At 41.4% G+C, this 22,446-nt stretch overlaps 1 long non-coding RNA gene across 2 annotated transcripts; it reads right to left on the minus strand.

Moving 5' to 3' along the window:
- Nucleotides 1–1,256: 1,256 nt before the first annotated feature.
- Nucleotides 1,257–18,631, minus strand: LOC115946830 (uncharacterized). Of its 2 annotated transcripts, none has more exons than XR_004080843.2 (3): nt 18,454–18,631; nt 1,741–1,803; nt 1,257–1,650 (listed from the first exon to the last, which is right to left on the minus strand). It is a non-coding gene; the product is annotated as an uncharacterized lncRNA (long non-coding RNA). The 2 variants fall into 2 exon arrangements; XR_004080844.2 differs by lacking the exon at nt 18,454–18,631 and adding an exon at nt 3,003–3,119.
- Between the last annotated feature and the right edge of the window lie 3,815 nt (nt 18,632–22,446).

The following is a 22,446-nucleotide window of genomic DNA, read 5'->3' on the forward strand; positions in this document are numbered from 1 at the left end:
GACCAACAGAATGGAATTAATTGTTTTGATTTGTTTTGTTTTTCAGCAAGCATTTAAAAGATCCACCAGTTCATCTCTATCGCAGCTTATTTTTCTTGTGGCTTAGCTTGGACATTAATCTGCCTGTTGAGTTTACATTTATGGAGTACGACCTAATATTTTCTCCACACGTTCAGTATTACGGTTTTGATTTTGCAAGTCTTGTTGCTTGGGATACTTGCACAAGTCGTGTCTGTTTGCACAGCAACGACAGAACTGGGGTTCAGATGCTGCTAATTAATCAGTCAAGAAGGAACAAAAATAGTTCTGAAGGCTACTACACTTGGCTGATGCCAGAAGGGTTGGTAAAAACTGCAGAGACAACTGAGTACACTGCTGGCAGTATTTGTTATACATTTTATTTCATAAGTGGATTTTTAGGATTTCTTTTTTAATTGAGTTATTTTACTCTGCTTTAGCAGTACTTGTCTGAATACAGTTGTTGTTTTTCCAAAATGCCTGCTCTGGTTTAGATGCTTTTGTTGGCACTAGTCAGCTTTTCATCCCTGTAATAATGTCCACAAGGTGGTGCCACAGCTAAAAAGTTAGCAATAAATAACACAAGTATAATTTGATAATTCTATCACGTTTTTATAACTGACTGAAGTATCTGCATCATCAAAGAATTAATAACTGTTTTATAAGCACATCATCTGCATTTCTAATGATATCACAAGTTTGAAGCCTGTTTTTTAAATCACTCATGTAGAGCTTGGTCTGTTTGCTGTCTGAGTGAGAGCAACACACACACGTGTGACAGTCCAAAATCATGTACAAAAGGGAATAAGTAGACAGGCTCATGATGAATGAAGAACTGTGTCTGTAGAGACTAAGACCAGCAGAGCTGTGTATGCCCTAGCAGGGTTCCCAGTGCAAACATCATGCCCACCAAAATGTCTTCTCATGGATGGCACAAGGAGATGTATGTCTAGATTGCTTCAGCAGTACCACAGGAGTCAGTCTGAATCTGGACAAGCAGAATAGTTCATCCTCAGCTTCAGCTAAGTTGGCTTCCATGCAGTCACCCTAGTGTGGCCATGGCACATAGTAGCTTGAGTTTTTTCTGCAGCCAGTGATAGCCAGAATCCTTATTTCCCTGTCATACAATAATGTACGGGTGACTATTAATTCCAAAATGCTTACAGAGGGACCTACTATTGAGAGCGGTTGAGTTGGTATATACAGATAAAATTTGGTAGTAGTCTTTTTTTCTTCAATCATAGTTAAAAAGACAGCCACCCCAAACTGCATTTAGTGGAAGTGAACAAGTGTATGAGCCCCTTTCTACACAAGATCAGACTAGAGAAGGTAAAAGGCAATAACAGGGAATGTAAAATGAGTACACAAATTAACCACTCACAACAGAAAAAACAACAAAACTTACTGGATAAAGTTCTTTGTATGGATCTGAATGGCTATACTGTTTTGTAGCAGATTTGCATGTCCCAGAAGAGCTGAAGTGCAGAGGTGCTTGGTCATTCCTCTCAGCACATGTTTGTTCCATTTTTCAGCTGCCCTTGGCCACATGGCCGTGGTTGCTTCTTGCTCCTCTCAAATGACCTCTGCAATGCGGGTACGCGTGCTAACCCAGTAAATATTCTCCATAACCTTCTGCAATGGATAGATAAGTTTGAATCATTATTCATCACATTATTTTGTACCAAAAGCAGCAAGAAAAAAAGGGTAATTTAAGAAAGATACCTTTCAAGCAAACATTGCATTCATCGTTGCTTCCTGCTAGAATCTCTTTTTAGTATGATCTATCTGTATCAGAAAGATAAAAATAACAGGTGTTGCTTAATATTTTCTCTAAATTGCTATATTATTATTATAAAACACACTAAAATTCTGGTGGCTTGTAAGGAATTCAGTGGAAATTATATATACTTATGGAAGGTGGCCTGACCCCCAACTATAAAGCATAGTGAGAGTAGAGGTTTACTGGGTCCAGTTCTAAAAGTTGTCAAATAACACAACTGCCACCTCTTTTTTTTTAAGGATCATATTTTTAAATTGTATTTTAAAGTGGTTTATGTTTTTTTTAATTTATATTGATTTTAGCATAAGTTTAGAAAAGTCAGAATCACAGAACCAGCTAAAAGAGCAAAGTCACTGAACAGGTCAGCTAGATTTAATTTGCAAGCCAGTCAGTCTGGTTAGTTAATTTGGACTGAATCATGACAGTGACGTTTGATCAGAGTACTCCTGTAAGATTGTTCCAAGTCTATGGCTGCAATGTTTGTTGCAATTAAAATGACGTATTTCTGATTCAGTTTGGACTTTTGTTTTTTCTCTGACTTCATAAAATGACTTTCAAAAATGTGTGTTTTGCAGATGTTTTACACAGAGAAGAAATAATGCTCTATTCTAAAGAGAATTGCAGAGTATCTGAGACCATACCTTTAAGTCTTCACTGTATGTAAAACCCAGGTATTATTTTTGTAATTTAACAACCAAGATGAAATCCTGAACATTTGCCCTTGCAATATTTGCGTGATTTTGGGTTTTGCTGGAAATCCCTTAAGTGCTTTTAAAACATCAAAACTATTTTTCCTCTAGGTCTGGTTTCTGGTTTCCCATTTAGGCAGTCCTGAACAAGACACGCTTTAGCCCTATGTCTATACCTAAATCTACATTTAGATCCCTTTAAATATTAGAAGGAGGTAATTTTCAGTGTTCTAAGTTGGGAGTCAGCCTGAGCACGGCTCAGAAATCATCCTGCAGATGCACAGTGTTAACCGGAAACAATTTAGAATGGCAGTGGTATCCTGCAGGATGTGTGCAACTCGTTCGGCAATGTGTTGATTTACACAGGACTACATTATAGATTATACGTTCTGGTAATTGTGGTATTGTTATTGCTAGGCTATATCTAAGCACAGGAAATACATATAAGCACATTTGAAGTGATAACATCCACTTCTGTTTAAAAAGCAGTATTTTGTTCTTGTCAAAAAACTCACATAATACAGCATTTGCGAGGGAAAATAGACAGTTTCCAAATGAGGACTTAGCAAGACTTCTAGAGAAAAAGCTGCTTCATTATGGGAGGCCCATAACCAGCATTTACAAAGAAATCCACAAACTTGTATTCTTAATTGCTTTTAAAAATGTTTATTTTAGTATGGACTCTAATCCAAGATCAGAAGGAGACAATGCATTTCCACCTGAAAACACAAGAAAGATCAAAATAAATGTTTAGTGTGTCACCAAAACCACAGTACAAGTTTCTGTTAAAGAGAATGAGTAATACCATTCTAGCTATTAGAATGCTGTGAGTGGATAATAATTCCATCTGACTGGTAGGGCAGATGATGTATTCTGCAAGAAAATAATCCTATCTAAAATCTTGCCCTATTTTGTCAGTTCAGTAGGAAAGCCTACCCACCATACCCGTTTACCTGAAGTCCCTCTATGCTTGCTTGCCTAATATTAGGATTCAGGAGCATCCAACATCCCCAACCCTGTCTTGAAGTTCAGGAGCAGTTTGACTCAGACCTTGACTTGAAAATGGGCACAGGCTCCTGCTACTGCTCCCAGAATGTAGGATTTGGGTTCATCCTCAGCTCTGCAGCTGGAGATAGCATACAGTGAGGCCCCTCTCAGATCCCTTCTCACCGTTTCTCTGTAGAAAGCATAGGCTTCAGACCTATCTATGCACTTAGGAAAATGACTGATCGAGTCAAAGGTTTCCCATGTTTCCCCCCTGGAAGCCGGTATGGATCTCTCCAGAATGATGAAATATCCATCAGGGTTTGTATGACAACTTCTCTTCCACAGACAAAACTGACTGACAAAATATAGTTAACTATTATGCATGCTATGTCTGCTTCTTAGTTTGTTTCACCAGGGAAAATATATTAAAATTGGTATAAAGTTTCCCTCTTGTTCCTCCCAACAATAGAAAATTACCAGCGAGAGAAAATAAGACAAAGATTTAACTTTATGGAATAATTAGAGGAGAGCATATGATGCTCTCTCAAAAGGCCTTCCAGCTAAACTTGTTTTTTTCTTTAACATTGTGAAACATTCTTGTCTGTATTAATACATGAGAAAAGTAACACTAGAACTGTGAAACTGATTAATACATCCAAGAAATACAAACCCCTGGGCCATAGCTAAATCTGTATCTATACTGCAGCATGATGGCAATTGTATCACAGGCTAAGATCAGAATTGGAGTTGGTGCTGTTGCATACTTTCCCTGCTTGTAATCCTGGAGCTTGTAATACTGTTGCAGATCAATAACATCATGCTATACTGTGTAACTGATTTGTTGAAATGATAGTTAAGAGTGAGGTTCTAAACAGACACTGCAACATATGGTAAAGGATTGGCCTACAAATGGGTCTGATGGTGATGTGATAGACACAGACATAAAATGGCCCAAAGCCAAATGATTTGCTTCACAATTTCATTAAAAACTTTTTATTGGGTTTTGGAGGTTTTTATCTTTATTATTTAATATCAAGAATATGTTTGTCTTTATGAATTCATAAATGCTACTGGTGTGACATTTTTGTGCTGACAGTCAAAATAACACTGAACAGAACTTCAGTTTTGTCAGATCTCATATTAGCCAAACTTTGTAGTACTAAGGTGGCTCTAAGTTAATATTAATATGCCTTTGCTTGGGGAGGGTTTATTACAATATTCTTTTGGAAATGTCATTTGCTTAGGAAAATGTGTTTAATTTTAAATAAGATCTACAGTATTTTCCTGACTGGGAAGTTCTGTGCCTAAACTTGTCATGTCCTGTTTAACAAAGGAGCAGCTTCAATAGCACTTACAGTACTTAATGTTATGCAGATTTTCAGTTTGTTGCTGAGATCAGGGCTTTAAAAGCAAAGGTCAGGTAAAGATCCCTTCTTGGAACACACTAAGATATGAGCCCAAATGTTTATTTTTCATCATAAGTCTACTTATTTAATAGACCATGTATGACTTTACTTTTAATATAATTAAATGTATTTGTATTTGTGTATCAGGAAGAAAACAAATACATATTCTCTGTTGAACAGCATTCCTAACATGGCTGCAGCATGCATGACTCTTTCTGCAGTACATTCAGATGGTGGCTTTCATTAAGAGATAATGCCTGCAAAAATTTCTCACGATTTCAAAAAGGGATTCTAATGTCTGTCTATTTCACATGGGAAAATTCTTTTCATCACTCTTTTACATGACATAAAATAATTGTGTCTTTCCTTAATTGTGACTATAGAGGATCAATTACAATGAATATTAAAATACCAGACTCTGCATGCCATACAATTTGTAATTAGCTCAAGATATCCAAAGGAAACTCTGTAAGTTACTTTAGTCTTTTCATGTTGTCTCAAATGTCTCAGATCTGTCTGATTTTGTTTGAGTTTATAAGAGCAGCTTGTCACTGAATTTTTGGTGGAAATGTGTATGTTTGAATTGAATTGCTCTAACGAGTCCTCATCATTAAAATCCTCTCAGTTCTGTTGCTTGTAAGGAACCATGTGGAGCCCTGGAGCCCTTGTGTCTGTTGGAATAACTCAGAAGCTTCCTCACCTTGCTTGAGCAGTATGACATAACCCTTAAACACCTGAAATATCTTTAGGGCTTAAATATTTGGTGTAGATACCTAAATGATAAAGAGTTTCTTAAGTGTTAGAAAACATAGAGTTCGAAGATCAGATTGAGCCATGCCTCTTGCATTTACTTCTCTAATAAAGCTGTCAAGATCCTGACCAGCTAACCTGATAGATGCACTCTTCCATATTTTGGGTAAGTAATTGACTGGGCCTGGGCTCTACTGCATAAGTTATATCTGAATGCATTTGCAGTTATTTTAGGTGACAGAATAAAGCAGTCAGCATAAACTGAGAAAACTTTGTCCGTGCTTTGTCAGCATGCCAGAAAAAATTCCTTGAGATTCAGAACCTAAGGTGTAATTTCAGTTAATTGTCTGGATGCCGAATATTGTTAATTCACACTAGGGCTCATATTAACCCAAAACACTGACATTTAGCATCCATGCGGGCAAATTCATATTTCTTGCTATATAGAAGCCCATCTAGATATGATCCGGTTTGCTTTTCTGTCTCTGAATTCAATCTGCAAGGACAACAGGAACAGAGGCTGCAGATGGCCTGGGATTCCCTTGCATTTGATTGTGTGTCAGCAGCCTGATCTAATTAGGCAAGTCTGTTTTTCCAGAAAATAAAATTATTATAGACAACAATATGATGAATTGAAAACTTCTCAAAGTTGTTAAATTATCTGGTTTTCAAAAGGAGCTGTATCAAGCAGATACTGAGCAAGGCAATGAAGCCCAGTGGGCAGAGTGCTGGACAGAGATTGAGAAATCTGGGTTCTTTTCCAAACTCTCCTGACTTTAAAATGACCTTGAACTGTCACTTTGCTGTGCTTCAGTTTCACTGTCTGTGTGAGAAGGATAATAATCCTCCATAATGATTTTACATTTACTGAAGAAAGGATCTGTATCAACACTAGGCATTCTAAATGAAGCTCTGGTTAAAGATGGGCAGGTCAATACCTCATGTATTCCAGAATATCTGGGAAACTTTGGTTGTTAGACTCCCTGCTTTCAATTGTCTCACAAAACACATTTCCATGCTAAAGGTCCTTCTTATCTTTCAGACCATTACAAAATATCTCCAGAACATTTCATGTTAATTGCTGTATTAATACAATTCTTGCTAAATGTTACTGGGAATTGCAAAGTGCCTTTTAAGATCACAGAAATGATAACAAAGAGAATGTATTTTTAACCCCTCCAAAAAAAGGTGTTTTGCAATATTATACTTGACCTATGTGGGTGACTTTTTTATCAGTTGTTTTATGTTATAACATGTTTTAATTGGACTTCTGGTTGGAAACAATCAGTTTTAAACTAAAAAAATATGTGGTTTTTTTCAAATTGTATCTTGATTTTACACATTTTGTATTAATATACAGCTACAAGCTCTGTGCACAAAAAGAACAGTCTACTTTCAAAACTGTTGAATGCTTTGACCTCAAGGGCATAGAAACTGTTGACTCATTGTTTTTACTGCATATAATATTAGTCCTTTGTCACATCCAGGGAATGACATCATCTTCTTCATTGTTAGCAGCAGGTTTGAATAATACAAAAAGTGCAGCATTAGTTGCCTCTTCTATTTGCTCTTAATAAATGAATGGATATCTGGTACCAAGATTCAGATTAGGATTTTTGAGTAACATTTAGAACAAGTTTGTGCCTGGTCCCTGAAAGGAGCTTTGCTCCTGCCCATGGTCTGCAGGGCAGGCGGGCTGGCAGGAGCACAGAGCCTGCAGAGTGTGTGTCACTGATGGTACTGCCTTCTCTAAAGTGATAAGGGGAGACAGGAAAGGAAGAGACTAGGCACAGAATGAAACAGATCTTTTCCCCAAGGTCACTTTAGTAAAAGGAATCCCTGAGTTTATGGGAATCATATTTCTCTGGAATCTAAAATTGTGAGAGGTAATTCTCTGAAAATAAGTCATATCTAGGATGTGCTAGCAAAATAGGAATTTATTAGCTTTACAATGCACTGAGATAAGTATTTTATCCACTCTAAATTTGTATTAGTGTCTATTAATCTTCTGCTGTCTATAACTAAAATGTCTATGCCCTATTCTCAAAGAGTAATTTTCCATTTGAAGTATTTGCTTAGGCCTGCTTGCTTTGTGAAGGAAGGATGCACTGTTTTAGATGTAGCAATCAGAGTAGTGAAAGGTTTCTTTGGGTGATGTGCCACCTTCTTCTATAGGGTTCTGCAGAATTCTGTGCTGGCAAGGAAAATTTCAAGTGTTGCTTCCTGAAAAATAACTATTCCCAATGAAAGAGAGTTTACTCAGAGAGATTCCTTGAGAGTCTGATAAAATGCCAAATCCTAAGCTGCCTTCATTATGCACTGCCTTTAAGTTTTCCCAGAGAAAACAAGATGGATTTAACCATAAAATTACACTTTTATGATCCCAAAAAGCTTTTATGATGAATAGAAGTTCCTGTGTGGATAGACTGGATCAAACTGGATTTTGAAAAGCTGTGAGAGAAGGACCAAGGCAGCAAGCTGGGAAAATTGGAGGCAATGGGTTAAGGATCCAGGATTGCTTAATCGTGGAGGCCCGCATACCAAGAGTGGACTCAGGCAAGGGGTACACACATGGAAATACTTCCTAGAATGCCAGAGCTAAAAAAGAGAAAACAAATCACACTGCAAAGGAGCAAATTCAGACCCACTGACTTAGAAGCAACAGGGACCTAATGGAGGGGCCTTTTTGCAACAGGCTTATCTGTGCTCATGCAAGTAGAGACAGGTTTGAGCAGGTGCATCTATCCCAATTCCTATCCCAAAAAATATATTCCAGATTTCATACTTATCTCTTATGAGAAGTAGAAAAAAGTTACACTTTTTTCTTTATGTTTCATATGCTTTTGCCATATGAAGCCTGCCTTCTTTCCTGCTCCAGTCTACAAGTGCTCTTCAGTCAACATTTCCAAAAGGTCTCAAGTAGCAGGAATTTTGCTGAGGCTAAATCACTCCGTTTTCCCCTACCCTGTTTAGGCTTTACTTGGATAAAAGCAACAAGGCCAGTCATTTCATTTCATTCCTTAAAAGTTACTGGCCACCTTTAAAGAACTTGGTCTCTCTTTTATGTCACCTTCCAGCAACTCATCTGATTTAAACAGGCTGGCATGGCCAAGTGAAATGCTTGGGAAATAGACCATACAATTAATCTGCAGTAATAAGTTGTCTCAGCATCATTTCTCTTCCTTTCGAGAGGAATGCTGGCTCAAGCAAAAGAAAAGATTAGCGCAATTGTAATATTCCAAAGACATCCTGTTAAGTGTCTCAAGCTCTGATGGGTTTTTTCTGTTCTTCTGTTGTACATAGCCAGCAAACAGTGTAAAATTCAGACCATGACAAAAATACAGCCTTCAGTGCTACAGAATAATCTCTGCTTGTAAAGTGGATGAAAGTGGATGAAAACAGAGCTTTGCTTTTGTTTTCATAGGTGAGCTCAAATTTGTCTCATTTATGAATATAATAATGAGACTTATTTAGGCACATCAGCAACTTTAATGAAGAAAAAAATGGTATGTGAACAAAAGGAAAAATACAAGCAAAATAACTGAAAATTTTGGGAAAAGAAGGGAATGTTTTTTTCTCTGAATATGCAAATAAGGTTTCCCATGTTGGTTTAGGGACAGAAAAGACCTGAGGTTTTAAATTCAGCCAAAATAGCTTTTGTTTACAGCTACACTTGCAATGTAGACCTTGAATATCACATTCGGTGACAGCAAATCTCATACACAAAGTGAATGTATGCAGTAAAACTCAGAAATATTCCCAAATGCCTAATGAAGCACAGCTTACAGAGAAGTTAGATGTAACAGGAGTCTGTAATCCTCTATTTGCTCTAAAATGTCCTTCCCTCAAAATGGACAAAGTCTTGATTTAAGGCATTTTTGCTTCTATGAAAATAGACATGAAATGAATAAGAAAACAGAGGATGTTATTTGCTTCAGTTCATGTAAACTGATCAGGCTGAATGATGAGAGTCTTCCTGTAATTCGGAGCACTACTGAATACTATGCATGAAACAGTTCCTCCCCACATAAACAACTCGAGCTTTGCATATGTACCAACGTAGAAAAATAAGTATTGACTTATTCACAAATCACTTTTTAGGCACTAGATTCCCAGAAGTGTATTTGTAGAACAGCATCTAGAAGCAAATGAATGTGTTGATAACTTCATTGGTTTTTCTTTCATTTTATGACCTTAAAGGCACCTTGATCTTAAAAATAATATGTTTGTCATTTTGAAAAGCAGAACTTTTATCTCAGCTCTGATACTCACTTTCTTCTTCTGATACAGGTTTTGGACATGGATTCCATGAGCCCTATTTAATTTTCTTTCAGATAGCCTATTAAGATCTTTCGTACTATTTTACCAAACAAACAGGTTCCCTACAAGAGGCTCATTTGTGCTCCTGCTTTTATTATTTATGTATCTTCCCCAAATGCAGTATTTTCAATGTTGTACAGTTTTTTCCATGCATCAAATATGGAATTGTTAATTCTGCCATTCTGCAGAACAGGAAGGAGAGAAAATAAATCTGATGTTTTCTCTGATTGTACCTCAGTCAGTTTATTTGTGTTCTCAAAAAGAACAGTGTGGAGCTTTACTTGCTCCACAAAAAAAGCAGTTTTGGCTTTGAAGATATTTTAAAGACATCTCAGGAAAGCCAGACTCAACACTAAGAATGGGGTTCTACTCATCTGAGAAAAAACCCTCATATTGCTTTACCATAGTCATAGCTGACCATTTAGGAGATCCTGGTATGTAATTTCCATTACATGAGCTGGGAAAACCTTATTACTAGGAGCCAAAATGTGAGCAGAATTTCACCCACCATACTGCTTCCTATCGCTCTCCATCACTGACAGGATTGGATGATGAAAACTGCAATTGTGCTTTTGGATACACCTTGGTATGTGACAACCTAGGAAATACTGACACTGCATGAGTTAGCTACTAACCAGGGTGAGAGGGATCCATGAGCCCTCACATTGGGAAGTTTTGCTGTCTTTGAAGTATAAACTGAAATCAGTAATGTTAGAGATAACTTCATGGTGGCCGTGGAAGTCTAAAGGTTGTGGTGGGGCTTGTGTCTTTTAACAGACATTAGAAAAGGCAGAGCAGGCTTTGGGCAGACAAGGAAGTATGTTGTTCTCCTTGTATGGTGCTCTTGCTATAGGCAGAGGATGCTAGGGCTTTGTTATGAACATTAAGTAATCCAATAAAACAATAGGACACTGAAAATCCAAAAGTTAGACTTCAATTATTTTCCATCTCCTTTATTACCTTCTCAAATTCAAATGATACTTTCAGGATCCAGAGCTTAGACCTCTGGAAAAGCTCCTCAGTCTCTGGGGAAAAGCCTGAGGAATACTTTGCAATTTAGTTCACTATAATTCACCATTTAGTTTCCTCAATATGGTAGAAGCTAGATACAGCTCTTATGGCTCCTGTCAGTCCTCCACAGATGCCTCCCACTTATCAAAGGCACCTAAAACCAAATAACCCTCTTTGAAACATGTGAAATACTTAGTGCTCCAAGATAGCTGGTGTTCTCATTACTTATGTACCCAAACTGATTCATCTCTTTTGGTGGCTCCAGTGCAAAGTTATTACATTGTCAGAAAAAAATCAAGTCTAACTTGGGGGGGGGGAAATTGGATTCCATCATGTGTTTCATATTGTACTAGTATGAAAACACTATATTAAATTCAAATACTTCAATTGTACCATTAGATGGTGTCATTATGTGGTTTGCTAATTGATAGGTTATTCAAATGGACATTGTAATTTCAGACTTCTTAGAAGCATCCATATGAAGAGTTTCCAAGCTTCAGAGGGGTAAAACTGGGTGTTAGGAAGGAAAAGCTTTTACTGGGAATATTTCCTAATGCATGTCACTGAAAAATCGTTACATAACTGCCGTGTGCATTCCAGGACTTGGGGCAGTCTATTTTTAATACCTGGTATGAAAGAACTTCCTGCTACTTTTTCTCTTTGAAGGCAGTTTGTGGTTCATTAGCTCATGTTGTCAGGACAATTTTCCTGCTACCCTTAAACCTCCTTTTTTTCCAGCTAAAAAGACAAAAAAATGAAACTGTATCAAATGGAAGAAGGTGCTGAGCATAAAATACCACAAAGATTAAGGTATGTTGTGTAAATGTTGCAGTGGTCCCAGAACTAAGCACTGCCAACTCAGGTTTAATATTAAACCTGAAAAGAAATCTGAACATGTTAAACACATGCACTTCTAAGAAAAGCAAAAGAAGTTGTGTGCCAAGCAGCAGCACCTAAAATGATTTTTCAGCTTGGTGCATATGAAGATAGATGCTGGGTTTCTTTTAATTAAAGTAGTTTTAATTCCATACTTTTCTCCATGCAGTGTTATCGCAGGCCACCATTTTTACTGTAATTTATACAGTCATGGTCATTAACATAAAATATTTTGCTTAATGCAACCAGACTTCTTCAAACATGGGCTGTGCTGGATGTTTCAGAATGTTTTAACTGCATTAGTTATAAATTCACAGCATTAATGCAGTTTTGCTCTTAAAATCCTAGACAAACAGGCTGATAAAGTGGCCAGGGGGACCACCATTTTCACCTCATCTGACTTCCTGCAAAACAAAGGCCACAGGACTTCCTGAATTAAGCTCTTTTCAAGCAACAGCCTATCTTCTAGGCAAACAAGTGACAGAGAATCCATTAGATCTGCTAAAAGAATTTTAAAGTACTGATTTTATAGACAAAAAAGGTGATGAATGTACTAGCAAATTAACAGGCAGTTCACTGTGTATTAGAATAGACCTGTGTGACTCTCTTACTTTCATTCATAGCAGAGAAATGGAATGGCAATTTCAAATGCAGAGTAGCAGTCAGTGGTAATAGCTGCAACTACTGCTGGGAACCTACTCTTGAAGTCTCTAGCAGGGAGGCAGCGGAGCGTTGAAGTCAGATGACTGAACCAGGTAATACCCTCAGCTGTCCAGCCTGCTCTGACATCCGTCATTGCAGGGAGGTTTCAACCTACAGAGCAGCACCCAAACTAACACCCATAGTTTCCAGTTTGGTGTGTGAAGGTAAGCAGCCAACTCTAGGAGATGGGGAGCACCTTTAAGGTCTGTTAAATTGTGCTTGCCCTGAGACTTGTGATGGTAAACTGCACTAAAGAGGGTGTGGGGCAAGGTACCTGCTTTACTCTCTGGGCTCAATCCATTGGCACATGCAGAACAGAGCTGGGGTGTTTAAGAACCCCAGAGCTAACAAAATACTTGGGCTTCCCTTTCTTTTGCTCTGATGCTCTTGGAGCAAAATCGATCAGAATTTTGTTGAACAAGAGCAATTCCTTTCTCCCCTTCTCTCTGCTGTCTCCATAAAGCTTCATCTCCATAGAATATCCTTTAATAACTTATTTCTACCCTTCTGTAGGTCTTTAAAATTGGTTTTGTTGCCAAAGAAATTGATCCAGCCTTCAGTCCCAGTGTTCCCAGTCTCAGTCCCCGTGCACTCCTTCCTCTCCCTGTTCACATCAGAGCACTCTGGATCATAACCTTTATTTTCAGAGGAAATGTCTTCACCCAAAAATGTGAACTCTGACTGGCTTCTGCTTGTTTCAGCAAAGTTGTTATTAAGAAATTCATTACAGATCACTTAAAAATCTTCCGCATTTAGGCCAAAGTCACTGAACTGCTCTGCTTAATCTTGTCCGGTGTGTCTTAATAACATCTTATTTGTTACCATCTGGGCTGGTATTTTCTGAGCCAAGCATCTGCCCCAGGTTTGGTTTTTGGCAGTTCCCAGCTAAACCACTGTAGTCATTTTCAAGAGCAAGGTTAAAACAATATTTTGCCCATATTAAAAAATAATAACGCAGTTGCCTCACTCAGAACTATCAGCATCCCCATTTCTCAACTGAAGGAATTTGAAATGGAGCACCATCACTGGCCTGGTTTCATCCATGTACCTCTTCAGTGGCAACATGGAATTTGGCAGCACCATTGCTGTGGTTTCACAGATGCGCATCCGAACATAACAAAGACAGAAGGCTCCACAACATCTCGGTTTGCACGTGATGGGTTAAGAATTGTTAACTTTTGGCAGCTCAGTTTTCCAAAGATGAGCCTGTGCTGACAGAGCCATTCCATGTTCGGCATCCGCCTGGCGTGCAGGCACCGTGTGCAGCTCTTTCACAGAACAACCCAGTATGCTCTTTGCCTGAGGCACTGGGAACCAAGCAGCCTTTCTCTGCTATATCTCCTCCTGCATTCCTAAGAGATTAATGTTTGTGACATCTGGGTACTCCTGTGCGCATCATCTCCCCTGTGTGCCTCATCTCCCTTTCTTCTGTTGCTGCTGAGGCAGTGAGGAAAGAAGGCTGGGTCACCAAGATGAAAGAGTTTGGGAGGAGGCTGGTAACTGGCAGAGCATGGGAGGGAAAGGAAAGTGAGAAGCAGGAGCAGATGAAAGAGGTAGATGCCAAGGAGACAACGATTATTGACCAGTGCTAGGATTTCTCCTAGGACATCATAGACAGAAATCAGTTGTGGAAGCAGTTCTGCGTGACTAGGGGTTAAAAAAAAGATTATATGTATCTACATAATGAGATTCTGCTATGCAGTGGGGACAGGGTATGATACATAAGGTAAGGAGGTTAATAAGCATGATGGAGATAAAGATAAGATGCCAGGGGAAGTAATAAAGCAAAAAAATAGAGGTTGGATGTGCATTTGAAGGCAAGGAAACTAGGAGGTGAAAACAGAGCACAAAGAGTGGAAACAGGAGCCATGGAATGGATGTATAAACGAATCATGAAAGAGCAAGAGCTGGGAGTAATCTGACAAAACCACAGAGGAGAAAGAGAAGGCAGGAGCCAGGCAGAAGGAAGATTAGTTAGGAGCATCAAGGGAGAGGAGGAGTGTGGCTGCAGGCTGAACTCCTAAAGAATAGGCTGGGGTTTTGAGTCTGACATCAGTGCAAATCGTGATTTATATGTAATGGTGAAGGAGCAGGAACTGGGTATGGCTATCTATAGCCACACTTCTTTTTCTTGTTAGAGAACTTCTTTATCAAATATTCTGGATCTCTTGAGCCAGAGCTCCAGAGTTAAGGTGACCGCATGTCACCATCTGTTTACTTTTCAGACTTCCTCTGACTTTATTAACAAACATCTGAAGTGCCTAAAGTGCAATCTGCTGCCTTTTTAGCCACAGTGAAAAACATCTCTGTAAAATATATTTGAAAACAAGTAATTCTGGACTTCTACATAGGGCTGCCAGCAATGCCTCTCCCTGGCAGAGCAGAGCAAAGCCCTGTGATCAGCTCGGTGGCCTTCCACTGTGGTTGTTTTTCACCTAAGGGGGCTTGCACCACCACCACAGTAATTAGGCACACTTCATCACAGTGTGGTGGCTTTGCGATGTCATCTCCCACCAGCTAAGAGCAACACTGCCTGGAGACATGGGAAGAGAGAGGTGGAGAGGACTGGGTGGCCTCAGCGTGCCCACAGGCAGAGCAGAAATAGAGGCCCCTGGAACTTGAGCCAGGATGCTCAGCAGCTGGAGGTGTCCTGCTTGTGGTGCTGCTACAGCTGCAGAGACACCAGAGTTACACTCCTCCACCAATAAAAGTAGGGGGGAATGGTGATATTTGCCTCTAAGATGATGATTCAGCTTAAAAGCTGGAATTTCTTTAACATACGTGGCAAATGCTTCCCCACAATCAATATGTCTGATCTGTTGTGTTCTCTGTCAGCTGGGAGGCAAGCTTTGCAGAGCTGAGCTGCTTTACTTTCCTTTTGAGAATGAAAGTAGCACTGCTGTCAGAAGATAAAGCTGTTGGTATATATCAGGTGATAGGAAAAATGACCCTGAAACTGCAAAAATGGCCTGATGGTTTGTATGCTTGGGAGTTGCAAGTGTTGCTTTGCTGTCTGTTTATTTGTTTGCCATACTGATAGCTTAAAAACATATATTACACTCCGAGTAACAACTGCAAGGGGTAAGGCTGCTGTTACTACTTGGTTCCTCCTAAAGATTAAACAGAGCTAGGAGCTGATACATTGACCTATTGCTTCTCGAAGCAGATCTCTGTTCAAATTCTGACCTACGTCCCAGCTAAAAATGTGCTCAATCTTCCCTTAATTTGTAATAGATACTTGTGCGCATTTCAAAACCATCTCGCAATTTGGCAAATTAAGTTGTCTGTGGTTAGCTCTGGAATGGCAGAGATATTGCAGTGCACTGCAGCATTGCATAATGAGTTTCCCCAGACTTTGCCTTACTCGAGTGAGTAACAGTAATCCTTATCTCAAGCGAGCATCAGATTCATCCCATTTTTGAGAAAAGAATTAGTATCAAATATATGATGGGCATGTTATGCCTTGTGGCTGCAATGTTTTTTCAATTAACTTCTCTGAATATACCACAATGAAAAGTGTCAGCTTTTTGCCTCAGAGGCCTATAATTAGATTAAATGAATACAGTTAATTATCTACTACCTTCTTTACACAAAACAATATGTTTCCATAAATTAAAATGCTGGTACACGAAGGAAATTGTTGTTCACTCCGATATAGGCATGCAGTGCTTGGATTGTGAATGCTGTGAATATATGACAGGGTAACACAGCTTTTTGTCTGCAGCCCTTATTTTACAAGAGCTAAACCAAATTACATCTGAAAAATCCCCAGACATCACACTGTTCAGAGCATATATGTTGGAGCAAGGAGGGGATATCATTAAAAGTTACAGTGCTCATGAAACAAATACACTTTTCTCTTTCACTGATGTTCTCTATAAAATTCCCTGAGAGAGATTAAATACAGCTTTATTTGCACCCCTACAGTCACACCCTTGAGAACTGTGGTGTGTCCAGATATAAAGCTGCTTTTTCTAGCAGAGTGTACATCTCCTTTCAGAAATTAATAAGGAATAATCAGTTTTGTATGAGGTATTCACAGCTAACAGCTCGGTTTCCAGGCCTGCTGCTATTCCAGCCAGCATGGACTGAAAATCCTCTCTGCCTGCTCTTCAGCATTACCAAGTAGAAGCAAAAGTTCATGACCGATCAATATGCTCCTGTCCTGGCATGCCTGATTTGGAAGTGCAGCTATTCAAGCGGTGGCACATCACCTCGGTGGCAACATACCTAAAGCAGAAAGCACTCTCTTGGGTTTGACAAAGTGTATCCAAATGTCCCTATTTCCATCAGAATAGATGTTAATAATTTAAGGCCTAAACATGTGGTCCTCCCTCACCAGAAAATTACAGTTAACTTTAGCAGAAGCCCTCATTCCAGCCTGCACTGTACTCTGCTATAAATGTGATGTGTACCCAGAATTGTTCTTGTAGGGTCAAACCCTAAAAGCTTCCAAATACTCAGCGTTTCTATAGGGCATCACATTTTACTGTGTTTTGGGCTGGGTGAGTATCTTTTCCTTTAAACATTCATTATCTCCTCGTAGAAAAGTGTTCATTAAAATATCACTGTGTTGATCATATTAAGGAGTGACAGGGCTGCTTTGCCGTATAAATGCTGCCCCGTTTCCTGCTCTCAGGGTGTAACAGGAGAAAGAAAGACCATCTTGATAGGCACTATCTGCTGAAGGAAAACTTCACCAGGAGCTCTGCATTGACTTTAACCTTTTAGTGGCTGCACTGCGAAGCAGAATGGCTCATGCTTCCCACGCAGAATTAAGCTGGTTTGTTTAAAATATTCATAAATACCAGCAGCCCTCCTAATTCCTTCTGCAAAGATCAGAAAGCAGTTACGGAGGAATAAAGAAATGCAACTGGAAACATGGTTCAGTGGTCTTGTACTTCCCTGAAAAGCTGATTTTGGCTGATTCAGTTGCTTTCAGAGGGAATTTACCCTTTTTGGCAGTTTGAGTTTCAGCAGTGCTGATTGGACTGACGGCCGAAAACGCATCTGGGGCTGAGGAAATGAACCCGGGGTCTTTGTGTGTGTCTCAGGCTGAATTTTGCCTGCGAGCTCTGGGTTTTGTCTTTTAGCCCCTCAGTCTCCCTGGTTTTGTAGGATTCAGAAGCCATTTTAACACTCCTTTCAACCCCGAGACATTTCACTTATGCTTTTGCAGGTGCCTCGCCCAATTCCCTGCTTTCCCTGTCTGATTTATCTTTTAGGATAAGCACTAATGAAAGGTCAAGGTTATTCTGAAGTATCCAACCCAGGAGAGTGCTCTCCCTCGTCATTCCTTAAGATGAACTTCACACAATTACAACTGATACCATGCTGAAAGGTAATTCAAACGTTCTGCGAAGAAGTACAGGGTGACAAACAGTGACCTTTAGCACTGGGAAACGTCCCTGGTGATTTGCACTTGGTGCTTCTTCAAAACGCAAGGAGCCATCTTACCACGCAGGGCCATGGCAGAAGTTAGTTTTTCGAGTGGAGCTCTGTAAATCAGGTCTGCAGAGGCAGACTTGGCACATGTGGCTCTCAGAAACGTGCCGTGGGGTTTACATCGCACGATAATTTCCTCGCCTCTGTGATATAGAAACCAAGAAGGGTGGCTGCTTATTCATTTTGTTTCCCTGCTCTTTCTGCTCTCTGTCATTTCCAACTGCAACAAAAAGCGCTCAGGCTGGGAGATCCACCTTGCTTCCCATTTTGTTAAGGAAACCTGGAGATAAACCTGCTGCTTTTTGTCTTCTATGTAGGAAGAGATGCTTCTGCATCCCTGAAACCTCGGGGTTGGGAGGGGGGGGGGGGGGGAGAAGCCCGGGAGCGCCGCAGCCCGGGCAGTAGCCACAGATATGTGTCATAACCATCCCCCCGGCGAGATGTGGGTCCCTTGCTGTGCTGTACTCACTGCGGCCGAGGGGCTGCGGAGGCACCGGGGTTATGCCGAGGAGGCTCCAGTCCGGGCTGCGGGCAGCGGGAGGGAAAAGAACAGGAGCAGGAGAAGGGGAAGGGTGGAAGAAAAAGGGGCTCAAAGTCGCGAAGAAACGCGGCGGCCCCAAGCAGGGGGGTACCGGGTGCGGGGTGCCCGGTGCGGCGGGGATGGGACGCGGAGCGGCGGCTGCCCCCGGGGCCGTTCCTCGGCGGGGGGGCCGGGGCGAGGCGGCGGCGGAGGAAACTAAATAAATAAAATCAGACTGTTGGGGAAGGCGCGTAAATTTAAAAATATTTGGACAGGAAGAGCGAGGGCAGAGGAACCGCAGCGCTGAAATAACGGTTTCGGGGCCGGCCGCACCACCCCCTGCCCCGCTCCCCCCCCGCTCCCCCGGGGCCGACCGACCTGCCCCGACCCTGCGGCCCCCCCCCCACCACCCCGGGAAGCCCTCCGGGAGCTGCACCGACATTTTGAATGCGTGTGGATTGGAGGCTGGCGGGGAACCCGGCTCTCCCTTTCGCTCTTTCCTTCTTGCTCCCTTCATTCCCCACCCCCCCTCCCGTTTTTATGCCGTGCCACGGTATAACAGTCCTCACAAATAAACGCCGCAGCTTCTTCCCTCCCCTCGCTGGCTATTCCCCCCCCTCCCCCCCTTCTCCCGAGGGAACTTCAGCACTTTAGGAAGTCGATGATAATACGTGGCTGCTTCTGGCTGCCCAGTGAATTGCCAGGTACGTTCGCAGAGGAGAGCCTTTGCTTTCTTCGCAAAGCTAAAAAGCGGTGGGCTTCCACCGGTTTAACTCCTTCTTCACGCCAGAAACGCAGCGGCGTTTCCTACGAAGATAATTCCAGCTCCCACCATGGAATAAAGCACCGATTCCTCCCCCCCCCACTGAAAACTGGAAGGAAAGTCTTTCCGTGTGCCCTAAATGTGCAGTTATTTCCTAAGCTGGGTTTCCCCTCCGAAGACCCTGAGCCCTCAGGGGCTTTGCCCCTCTCTCCCCCCCACCCCGGTCACAGACCGGCCCTTTCCACCTCCTCAGCAAGCTGCTGCCACACATTAAATCCGTTTTTTTTTTCCCTGTAGGATCCATTTGCAGGATCTGGCCCTTTCCCAAAGGAATTCCACAGCCCCCGCCTTTGTTCCGAAGGTAATTTAGAAACAAAGGTCAAGTGCAACAGCTTTGCTCATCCGTGGAACCGAAATAGGGGAGAAGGCTCTTTCCCCACAGCTCTGTTCTCCTGCAGCCTGCTCAGGGTAAATCCTGGTACAGCGACAGCTCCTGCCCCATTTCTTCCCATTTTTTCTGTGTTTGCTGTATTTATTTCTATGTACTCACCTCGGTCCTATATTGGTTACTGCATCTCCCTGGGTTACTGCAGGACAATCTCTGCTCCTGCCTGGCAAACTCGCTCTTCATTTGGCTTATGTCTCAATAAAAGCCTTCGGAAAAATTTCGTTCCATCCCACACGCTGCAGGTTTGCATCCTGTTTCTTCCCAAAGAGGCGAGGTTGTGAACCTGGACCCTCTCATGTTGCCAGGCTACTTGGGAAAAATCACACCAGTGACTTCTGCAACCACATCCGATACCAGAATCCTTGCGCGGTGTCAAGATCCGCTGTCAATGAGACTCGCTTTACATTATATTCTCCTCGCTCAGGACATGTACAGACTTCTCCCTGGTTTTACTGACCTTCTCCCTGGTTTTAGCTGACTCAGCTCCAGCAACAAGGCGCTTTTTATAATCTACAGACCCCATAACGTACATGTTACCCACCACCTGATTCCTCCCTTTGTTTCCCAGAGGCTTCTTGCCGTAACCATTAACTTCTTGGGACAATTTTCGCTTTTCAAAGTATCTCAGTAGGAATTTCAATTTACAATATTCTTTCCGATAAATGGGGTAGTTTACAGAGAAAACGCAGCAGGTAAAGGAAATAAACCCTACCTTTAAACCGGGCTTAATATCAGAAGTAACTCACCCCTAACGCCATAGGCGTGACCGGAGTGTAACACGTCCTGTCTATAAACGTGAACTTTTGGCACTCAATAAACGCTGCTATTTCTGGCGAGGCGGGGCATTTTACTCGGAAAAGCAGTTGTTTTATTAAGCCACTGCTTAAACTTTGGCTTAGCGTGAATTAAACGCTGATGGAGCCCAAAACGGGGTTGGTAGGAAGGGTTTTTAGCAGCACAGGTGAAAAACAAGTGAGAAATTCATATTACCTTTCGGATGGAAGAAATCCTGGTGGAAGAGTGTATTTCTGCTCCCTGGGAGGAGTGCGGGGCACTGGCTGGAGAAAGAGAAAGCTTGGAGCATCCTCCAGGACACGAGGAAAGGAAGACGGAGAGCAACAGGGTCTGGGTCACTCCACCTCGGGGACCTGCTGATTACGTTGCTCGGGTTTAATGCTTCGGATGGGTTTAGTGCTCTTTACAGAGGGTATATTGCGGGTTATTGCCCCTGTGCCAGCCGCCGGGGTTAATGATCCGTCGTCAACAAAAAGCGGTAACAAAAGAGCGCAAAACTCCGTATTTCACAGAGGTTTTTAATCAGAAAACACAGCAGCGTGACAGAGCGGATGGTAAAGGTGACAGACAGCTTCAGCAGATCACTTCTTACTTGATAAACGGTAGTAACTGAACTGGGGGGGCTAAAAATCTCCGCTTTTTTAAGGGTTAAAATCTAAACTAAAGTACACCCCCTCCTTTTTTTAACTGCTATTTTCAGTACAGTTCATTTCACATCGATTTAAAATCTTCTATTTTGCGCAACTGAAATTTAGGCAATTCAGAATAAAGCACTTGAAAGTGCCCAGCTGTCCAACAACTGGAACCTGTACAAACGTAATAAGTTGCATACTAAACTCCTTCCAAAACGGTGCTAAGTGTCCTTAGCTCCTAACGTTGTAGCTGGAGAAGAAAATTAGTCTGGTGATTCCTCTCAGCTATATTGCAATGGGAAAAAAAATCAGTGGTTAAATTGGGTTTTAGGCACAAGCAATAACATAATTTCCCGAATACCAAAGTGCTGCTTCCTAAATGTCACTGTATCCCGATATTCCTGCTTTGTGAGGTGCATCTGTCATTGAGATAGTTTATTTCCAGGCAGAACGGAACAGCTGGTGAAAGCAAATATTCCTTAAAGAGCATCTAAACTGCAGTCAGTTTATGAAGCGACCAGAAGACGTGTTGCATCGCAGCCCCCGCGTCCTCCTGCCTCCGACAAAGGTTCTCTGCTGCTTGTTTTGCAACTAGAAAAATCATCTCGTTCAGTGCACAGTAAATACGAACTACTCAGCTGGGCTGTTTGAAACCTCTGGCAACCAGAACACCACCACTTACACTCTTTCTGGTAACTAAATTCAAAACCAGCTTGGTGGAAGTTTAAATACAGAAAGGGGAAAAGTGTCATCTACGTTTGGAAAGCCAGTGACCTACTTCTACAAGCTGTTGCTAGTGTCAAAATGCAGCTATTCCCCAAAGCCTCTAAGCGCCGTCCTCTGTCCTCAGGCCAAGCAGCCTTTGACTTCAAGCTCTGCCCGAGCAGGGAGATGCAGGTTACCCCTCGAAAAGCTGTTTTAAGCCAAAAGCAGGTTTTCAAACCCTTAAGCCTGACTAATAAGGGGTGGCGAAAGGAGGGCATGGGTGGGGGGGGCGTTGAGAGGTGGGAGAAATCACAGTAGGCTCTTTTCTTTCCTTAAAAGCCCAGCAACATTAAGCATGTGAATATGTATTAATGACTTAATACGAATGACCTACAAAAAAATCCTAAAACTTGATACTTAGAAAAGTAAGTGTGAGCGACCGGCACGTACACGGCTGAGTCTGTGAGTAGGCTGTAAATGGCAGGCATAAGAAATCACTGGGAGCGCAGGTTTAAAGCGTTTCTGTTACCTGTAAACCCACCTCTAGAATCTCTTGAGACTTACACTATCAGCTGTTCGGGGGGGGGGGGAGAAAAAAT

Source organism: Melopsittacus undulatus, chromosome 6 (genome assembly GCF_012275295.1).
Source record: "Melopsittacus undulatus isolate bMelUnd1 chromosome 6, bMelUnd1.mat.Z, whole genome shotgun sequence".
In the NCBI taxonomy this organism is placed as follows: Eukaryota; Metazoa; Chordata; class Aves; order Psittaciformes; family Psittaculidae; genus Melopsittacus; species Melopsittacus undulatus.